The sequence below is a fragment of the Ammospiza nelsoni genome, chromosome 3 (assembly GCF_027579445.1).
Source record: "Ammospiza nelsoni isolate bAmmNel1 chromosome 3, bAmmNel1.pri, whole genome shotgun sequence".
NCBI lineage: Eukaryota > Metazoa > Chordata > Aves > Passeriformes > Passerellidae > Ammospiza > Ammospiza nelsoni.
Genome location: NC_080635.1, coordinates 51,255,521 through 51,264,267, shown reverse-complemented (window position 1 = coordinate 51,264,267; position 8,747 = coordinate 51,255,521).

The window sequence follows — 8,747 nt, the reverse complement described above, 5'->3', positions numbered from 1 at the left end:
GGATTGGGGAGACTAGGCTAGGTTGTAGAGCCAAGTCAAAGTCTGGAGCAGCACTAGCCCCTAATTGAAACTGGCCAGACTAACCAGGTTAAATTTTGGCTGCATAGCAATTGCTTAAGTTTTCCTTTAAGTGCTGAGAACCCCTTGACTGTTCTGCAGAAAACAAGCCACAGGTGAAATCTGATTACAAGTTAAAGTTAGTTTGTGAGGGAGCTTGGAAAAGCAGGATGAAAGAGGCAGTTGCTCTTGAGGACATTTGTAATGCTGCATCTTGTTTGCCCATGGCAAACATTGTTTGCTACAGGTACTTTTAAATACTTTTAAATTTGTTGAGTTACAAGATTTATTGGTGGGTTTTTTGACTGTGACCTAGAACAGAAGTAATTCCCTCTGTTGGAAGCATCCTTGCCTCCATAATATCATACCAGGAAAAGTTTGTTGTTCAGGGAGCTATATCAAAGCGCAAGACAGCCTCTTACAGAATAGAAAGCAGCTATTTAAATCCTCTCAAAATGGTTGTAATCAAGTATGTAGGTCAAATGTTCAAGTTGCCTTAAACAGTATAGAAACTGTCCTATCATTTCTTTATTATTTAATATAAATTGCATTTGATCTGACATTATAACTTTCCAAGTGGTGTGAGCAGCGGAACCAGAAGATGCAAAACTTCCAGGCCTGTTCAAGAGGGAGAAATTGGAAAGTAGAAGGAGCTGTGAAAAATGTTTCTGGTGAGCAGGGTGTGACTTTAAAGCCTTTGCTTTTCATTCTTGTCCTTAAGCTGCCTGCTGCGAGGACTGCTGCTGCCCATTATCTCCTGTGCCCTTGATTGACCCAGCAGCTGGATTAAGGGTGCCCTGCCTGGCAGCTGTGTGGGGGCTCTGGGTTAAAACTGGGCAGCAGTGGATTCTATGTTTGCCAATTACCTCTGTCTGCAAGGCTCCAAATCCAGAACTGTGAATCACCTTCTGGGTGGCTGCAGTTTTGTGTTTAGTGAGTTAAGGTGATCTGTGCTGATGGATCCTCGTGGCTGTGCAGCAACCTGCAGAACTCAGCAGGTACTTGGGGAGCCTTTCTAGGAAACTGGTGCCATGTCCAGGCTCTTCCCTTGGTGTTGGAAACAGCACTCCTGACCTGATATAAGTTTATGTATACTTTACTCACCTTTTGCCATCTCTAAGGCCTTGTACCTGCTCAGGCTGTTATCAGGGTGTCTGCCTGCCACAGGTGCCCCTTGAGGAAGGTGCACAGGTAGGGGACACAGGAGCAAACACTGATGGGGCTGGGAGGCCATCTGTCCCCTCTGTGCAGAGTGCCTAGGCAAGGAAACTGAGACAAAAATGAGTAAGTGCTTGTCTACTCTGAGCAGGCTATTTGCTATTAAATATTTACAGCTGTGGTGATTTGCCAGACACTTAATGGTTCAATACAGAGCTCTTGGACTGTCACTGGGGTCTCTGGATGAAGCTGCCACTTGGTCCAGCACTATTGTGTTGTACCCCTGCTGCTCCTGGCTGGCTTTGGCAGTTCTGTCTCATTTCCAGAAACTTGGGGGATGCAGGAGAACATCTCCTGACAAGTGCATCAGAAGCCCCAGTGCCATTTGGGGCAGTTGTTCCCACACCAGCCCAAAGAGCCAGACATCATTTAGGCACTGGCAGCTCTGCTGCTGTGGGCAGAGCAGAAAGGGACTTTTGCTGTGGAGCTGTCACAAATGGGAAGCGAGGCTGTAGTGTTAAGAATAATATGTATTTTGCCAAAAATTATGGTTCGAAACAGTGTTAGCTGGAAAAATACCAGTTGGACTAGTCTGTGTTGTTGGCTACTATTGTGGTAATTTCTAAGAAGTACTAAATAAACATGTACAACTTTTAAAAGGGCTGGTACAGGACTGGGACAAGGGACCAGGTGAACAGGAATTGCTGGAAACTCTCCAAGGCCCATCAGCAGTGAAATCCAACCTCCCTCAGAGTAGCTGTTGGATGTTCTGGTGCCCAGTTTCACCAGTCCTGGAAAAATTGGGAATTTCATCTTTTTGTCTGTTAAACATGATGGGAAGCTACCTAATGGAGAGAAGGCCTTGCTAAGCTCCCCTCTTCTGTAAGCTGGGAGTGATGCCCAGCATAACTTGGGTCAGGGAAGCAGGTTGTCATTATCATGAAAATTTCTTTTCAGCTCTTTAAAAATCAGTATAATTGCTCTAAATGCAAACCATTCTGGAAATAGTCTTTGTTTTTTAACAAAAGTAGAAAATGGTATTTATTGGAAGTGAATGCATGTAGTGTAAATATTTCCTGGCACTCAGTCCCAGCTAAAACAGAAAATCTGTTAATAAATGAAACTGGACAAACCAAATTAATAAGTGCCTCCAACAACTGTGTGATTTGTTGGTAATTGGAGTGGGCATTTGGAAAGAGTCCAGATAATTGTAAAAATGTATAGGAGGTGATAATCTTTTGAAGTGATGTTAGCTAAAGAGAGAGAGCTGTTCATGTGGAGGTCTCAGATATGGTATCTGGGCATGCTTCATGCTTGTAGTTTACCTTGCCTGCCATCCCTACAATTTCTATTTACATTATTTAAAATAAGATATGCATGAGCTAGATAAAGAATAATGGATTAGAAAATAAGCCTTCTGATTTACACGATCATCTGCAAAGTATAGAATGCAATATCTAACAGTAGTTATTTCCTAGTTCTCTGGTTTATGTGAGGTCATGTTTTTAGAGAAAGAAAGTAGAATTTACTTTGTGTCTCTTTTATAGAGTCTGCCATAACAACTGGCACGCAGATCTAGATGTGACCAGTGTATTAACTTGCTACTTTTATAAGAACAATATGCTCTAAGGGTCAAATACCTTGATGATTTTATTTTGTTTCCAGTAGAGATCTTACTGGGCAGGTTGAGACCACTCAGCCTTTCCCTCTTATGTTATCTAAACACAGGCTTCTTCTGTCTCTGAAATAATGTCCTCTGTCTGTTTTGATCTTCCTGATGCAGCCAAACACTGAAGGGCTGTGCTAATGGATCTGCTTTTTTTTTTTTTTTCCCTTTCATTGCATGACAGCAGCATTTTTTAGTTCCTGATGACCACAATGTTTTGCTGCTAGAAACCACTAGAAATCAGTCTTTTATAGAAATTTTTAGGTTCTGCATCATTAACAGAAGTGAAAAAGGGGTGAGTGTTAGTTAAGATAGGATTTATAAATAAGATAATTCCCATTAAGTTTATTTTATTTTTCTAAAACATAGGTGTACAGACTTTCTGAAGAACCATAGACCATACTAACATCTCAGAGTGTGGTCAACTCTGAGTTTTCCAAACTGGAATAAAAAGTAAAAGTGCCACAGAACTAAACACCTGCTGAGCTTTAATGGTGCTGTTTCAATTATTTGGCATGTTGTTGTTACACAAGTAGGGTAATGTGTTTGAATTTGTCTGGTTTACCTGCAGTGGAAACTGACTTTGTGCAAGGCATTTTATAATCACAAACAGATATTCCAGATTACAGTGGAAAATAACATATGGCAGTTTTGCTCTCTACAGCTATGGGTCAGTCTGTGGAGGAAGTTTTCCTTTTTGTGTTGTCTTTCAGATAGTTGGCAGAAAATTAAAATTAAGCCAAAGGAGAGAGAAGTGAAAAATAGGAAGTCAGGGAGGAGAAAGCAATTTTGTGAGAGGCTTATTTCTGGGTGGGCATTTCTCTTACCTTTTATCATCCTGATTTGTGATCTTTTTCACGTTCCTTTCCTTTTAGGATACTTGGTGGTGTAGGGCAGGAAGAGTATGGCTTTGCTTCCTGTGCTTTGTGCTTGGAAGGCCACTAAAGGAATTCTGTTCGTTAGTATTCAAGGAACTAAAAACACATACATTCAGTTCTCTTAGTTTGAACCTGGGAAAAAAACCAAAAAAAGAATCCAAAACACTAAAATAACTAAACATAACATAAAATAAAAGATAGACCTGTGCAGGTGCCTGACATGACTGGAGAGGATTGCCTGTCTGTGCTCTCTTGCTTTGAAGTATTTATTTTTGTCACAGATGGAAATGTCTGAAAAGTTCTAAGATAAGCATTCAAGAAAAAAATAACATGAATAAGCATTCAAGAATAAAATAATGCTGACATTCTAGTGACAAATGAATGTAAAAGGGGCTGAATAAGATAGTATGATATTAATGGCACAATTTGTTTTAAAGGACGTTCATAGTGAGGTAGGGGTTGGCCTCTTCTCCCAGGTAAAAAGTGACGAGAGGAAAAATTGCACCAGAGAAGGTTTAAATTGGATATTAGGAAAAATTTATTCACTAAAAATTTATCAAGCATTGAAATAGGCTGTCCAGGAAGGTGGCCTTGTCACCATCCCTGGAATCATTCAAAAAATATATATAGATGTGTCAGTTTCATGGTTTAGCAGTGAACATGACAATGCTGGGCTAGAAGTCAGACTTGATGATCTTAGAGGCCTTTTCCAACCTCAATGATTCTGTGATTTGTTTCTGTGAAATTTTGAGTATTACAGTTTTGATTGCTGCTTCTTCCTTAAACTTAATTTCTGACAGTAAGATGTCATAGACATGATATTCCTGTGAAAAATCAGAAGTAAAACAACTGATGGAGCCAAACTCACAGGCAAGTTTGATTCTTTCATACCCTCAACAAACATGAAAGACATTGGCATTTTTCTACCTTTTTAATGAAAAGCTTGTGAAAGTACATTTTCACTGCTGTCAGCCTAGTCATGTATCCCAGAATCTTCAGTGAGGTTTTGCTGTCTTCACCAACACCCAGGTGTCTGCAGCACTGATTTATGAGCTGTCCCCTGCCTTGCTAGCCATGCCACTGAGAATGGCAGGTTGTCTTGGTCACAGAGGACACCTTCCTTGGGCTCCACACTCACATCCCTCTCCTTTCTGCACAAGACCTCATTTTCCAAGTGATGAGTGGAACTGCTTTGTGATGAAAGTCACGGCATGGCATGATTATTTACTAACAGACTGAAATCAAGAAATTTCATTATTAAAAATTCATAGCTGTTTCACTTATGACAGTTTTTTGAGAGACGAGTCAGTGAATAATTTATTTGCCATAAGCATTCAGCTTATCTCTATCCGATGGTTTTGTGCAATGTTTGTTCTTGAAAATTTGTGAAAAAAAACCAGCAAAAAACAACAACAGAATAAAACTCCCTCACCCAAATAAAATTACTCTCCTAAGAAGACTGCCCGCTCACTTTCTCCTATTGATAAAACATACACTTGTAAGAGTTTTCACTACTGGAGCATATATAGTTCATGCCAGTGGAGTTTGTACTAGCAAAAGTAGTTGTGTGTCTGCATTTGGAGGCTTTGCTCCCATAAGAGCCCAGATAAAATCCTTTAAAGCATGGATCATTTAATCAAAGAGTTTTATTTTGGGAATAGTTCTTTCTTGACCACTGTGATATTATGGAACGATCATAAAGAAATACTGTCAGGGTTTGTTTGGTTTTCTTTTTTCAAAGCGTTTTCCACTTCAGTTGAGTTTCTAAATTTCTAGTCCAGATATTTGTTACAGGTGAGGATCTCTCTGAAGTGAAATGTATGCACTGAAATGCTTATTCTGCCTTCTCTAGACCAAGGGTTACTTCACAATGCCAAGCAATGACTATTGTGTTTTTGAAAAGCACCTTTTATCATTGGCAAGTGTAAACCAATGAGTCACAAGTTAAAGTTCAGCAAAGATCAGGTGCCAAATGCTCCATCTATGCAGAAGCATGCATCAATTTTATGTGAGATGTTACTGTCTGAGATCCCACAGTGGCTGCAAAGAGCTCTGTCATCTTTTCTTCCTTTGGCTAAAATGAGACAGGCAGGATATTCTATAAATATGAAACTACTGTGGCATTATCAGAGATACATGCTGAATACTTTCAGTGGCTATCTAGAAGAACTATTTTGTATAAATTACCTGTGTTGATTTCCATTAAATGTCTTTGATCAAGAATCTGCCATGTGTGCAGGGTGTGTATTTGTCTTGCTCTGCAGAACAATGAATGGTGAGAGATTCTGGCAGCTCTCAGGGGGAGGACAAGCACAGAGCTTGCTCTCTAAGCTTGTGAAGCCCCCTTAATGAAAGTGGTATATTGTTGCATAATTTCCTACTAAATATAAACAAGGGGTAGTGTATACATAATTAATCTCATCAGTGCTCCTTAGTATTTTCATAATAGAAAAATGAATTACAATTACCCTTCACATCAAGGTGAGGACTTAATTTGTATGTGTACTAGCAGAGATAAGATTTAAACAAAAAAATAAAAAGAAGAAAAATAATCATGTGGCTATAAAGTACAATGCCAATGTTACAGTAATTTCTGTAACATTGCACATGAAATATCATAATAAGAAATTTTCAAAGAAACAAAGAAACATCCGATTTCATATAATTTGGAAACAAGGAACAAAATTTACTTTGGTGTAACTTTAGGGCATAGGAACAGGAAAGGACACAGAGAAGACACCTAATCCATTCTCTGTTCTAAGCAGGAGCCTTCATCACACTGGAGAGACACTTGTCTACCTTCTCATTGTGTCCAGAGATGGTGCTGCCACTGCTTCACTGCACTTTCAGCCTACACTTTGCTTTTATAGATCTCTTTTCTGATTTGATCTTGCTTCAGTTTAAAATCACTACCACCAGTTCAGATTGGTGTAGGCAGGAAGCATCCCTATTTTACTGTGTTTGCAGTTACCTCTTATGTAAAACTTAATGTCTCTCCTCAGTTTGTTGGTTTTTTTTTTTTTTTTTTTTTTTTTTTTTTTTTTTTTTTTTTTTTTTTGTGGCCCCAATTCCAACATCTTTCTTTTAGATGGGGTGCTCTAAACCTTCCCCTTTCAGATTACTGCAGCTACAAAATGGGAGATCTTCCCACTGTACCTATGGCCGCTCCTATTGCCAGGCAGGAGTTCCTTTCAGGTCATGAGCTCTCTGCTTTGAGGGAGCATTCATTGGTTCTGTGCCTCATTTGGAATCTTTTCACAAAGCTCTGCTTTGATGCACAAGGTGTCTGCCCAGAGGACCTGAAAGCTGCCCCACAACCAGTAGCGCCAACATCAGTAACCTGGTGGATGCTGAGATGTGTGTAGCACAGCCTGACAGGATCAGAGGCAGCTTCTAGGCAATGGAGACTTAATTTCAGGATATTTGCTTGAGAAACATTCTTTTTATATTTTTATTTTGGTTTTTTTGGTGGGCCATCTCTTTGGGGTGGAGATTTAAGAGTAGAGATCCCGCATATATTGAAACCTACTAGGGACAATTAACACAGAAGACTAGACAAATCTGTGTTGGAATGAGATAAGGGATACCAATTCCAGATGGAATAAAAGGCAGTTTACTAGAAGGAAGAATTTAAGTCATGGCAGGTTTTCTGTTAGTATGATTTGAGCAAGTGTCTGTTTTTGATTGTCTTTAGCAATGCTAACAATCAAAGCTATTTCTCTAAAGCAGGATTTGAGACTTGTCCAATAAATACTCTGTGAAACACAATCACTCTCTATATTCTTGCAGAGAATAGCATTTCTCAACTAGTTATAGAAGTATATCAGTCTTGGTCACAAGATATACCAGTCAAAATTTTTCTTAACTGTAACTAAGGTAACTTGAGAGAAATTTAGGATGATGAGCCCAGAGGCTCTACCCAAGTGAAGGGTAAACAAGAGATCATGCTGAAGAACAGCATAACTCATTTCAGAACACAATAGATCTCTTAAGATCTCTTAAGGCATAATATATTCAACTTGAAATGACAATGTGTGAGTTTTCAAGCATATCCATACAATTACCCTGAAGTTAGTGGAATATTATCTTTGAGCCTCAAACCTTTGCACCTTTCCCTTTAGGTATGTTGTTTGGGGCTTTTGTATTTTTCCAGCTTTCCTTAGAAACAACTGCATGTACCAAATATTAAGGAAGTAAAGAAAATGTGAGGAGGAATTAGAATAGGGTACTTTCAAACACATCAGCAAATACCGGGAACTGTTCCCAGATATGGTCTGAGAAGAAAAATGGTTGTTTGAATTTGCAGTTTTCCAAAACATCTGCTGCTTCAGTTTGGAACATTAGAAAAAGAATTAACTCAAAATTTGTAGTTCAAGAAAATAACCCTTTTTTCTCTAAATAAAAAAGGCATATTTTTTCCTCATTGTAAGAGAAATGTATGAGTGGAACATCAGTTTTTTATGGACTATTTGGTTACTGTGATTGTGTCACTGTTGACATAACACAGAATTCAACCACCTTGCAGCTCTAAAGTGGCCTTTCTTCTGCTGTACAGTGAGGATTTTTTTTCTGTTATTGTGTTATTGTTTTTGTTGGGTTTTTTTAAGGAGATGCTAATTTCCTAAAGCAGGACTGGCTGTTACTGACACCTCCTCACAGCTGCTGAAATCACCAAGTGCAGGCCTTTGGGTTTGTAAGTTACACCAAGGCTGCACCAGCTGCTACAACAGATTCTTCCTTGCAGGTGTCACCTATTCCATGACACTGCATTTGTCTCTGCCTTGCCAGCATAACCTTTGAGGCTGTCAGGACCTGTAGCAACCACCTTCTGTAACAAGAGCATCTATCCACTTGTTGAAAATGCTATCCTGTAAGAAAGAATTAAAGATGACATACATCATTTTCTGAAAGCATGTGCAAACCCTCTGAACCACTGCCACCAGCACACTTGAACCAGCCTCACCCTGCCCTAGGGATGAAGGGGAAGG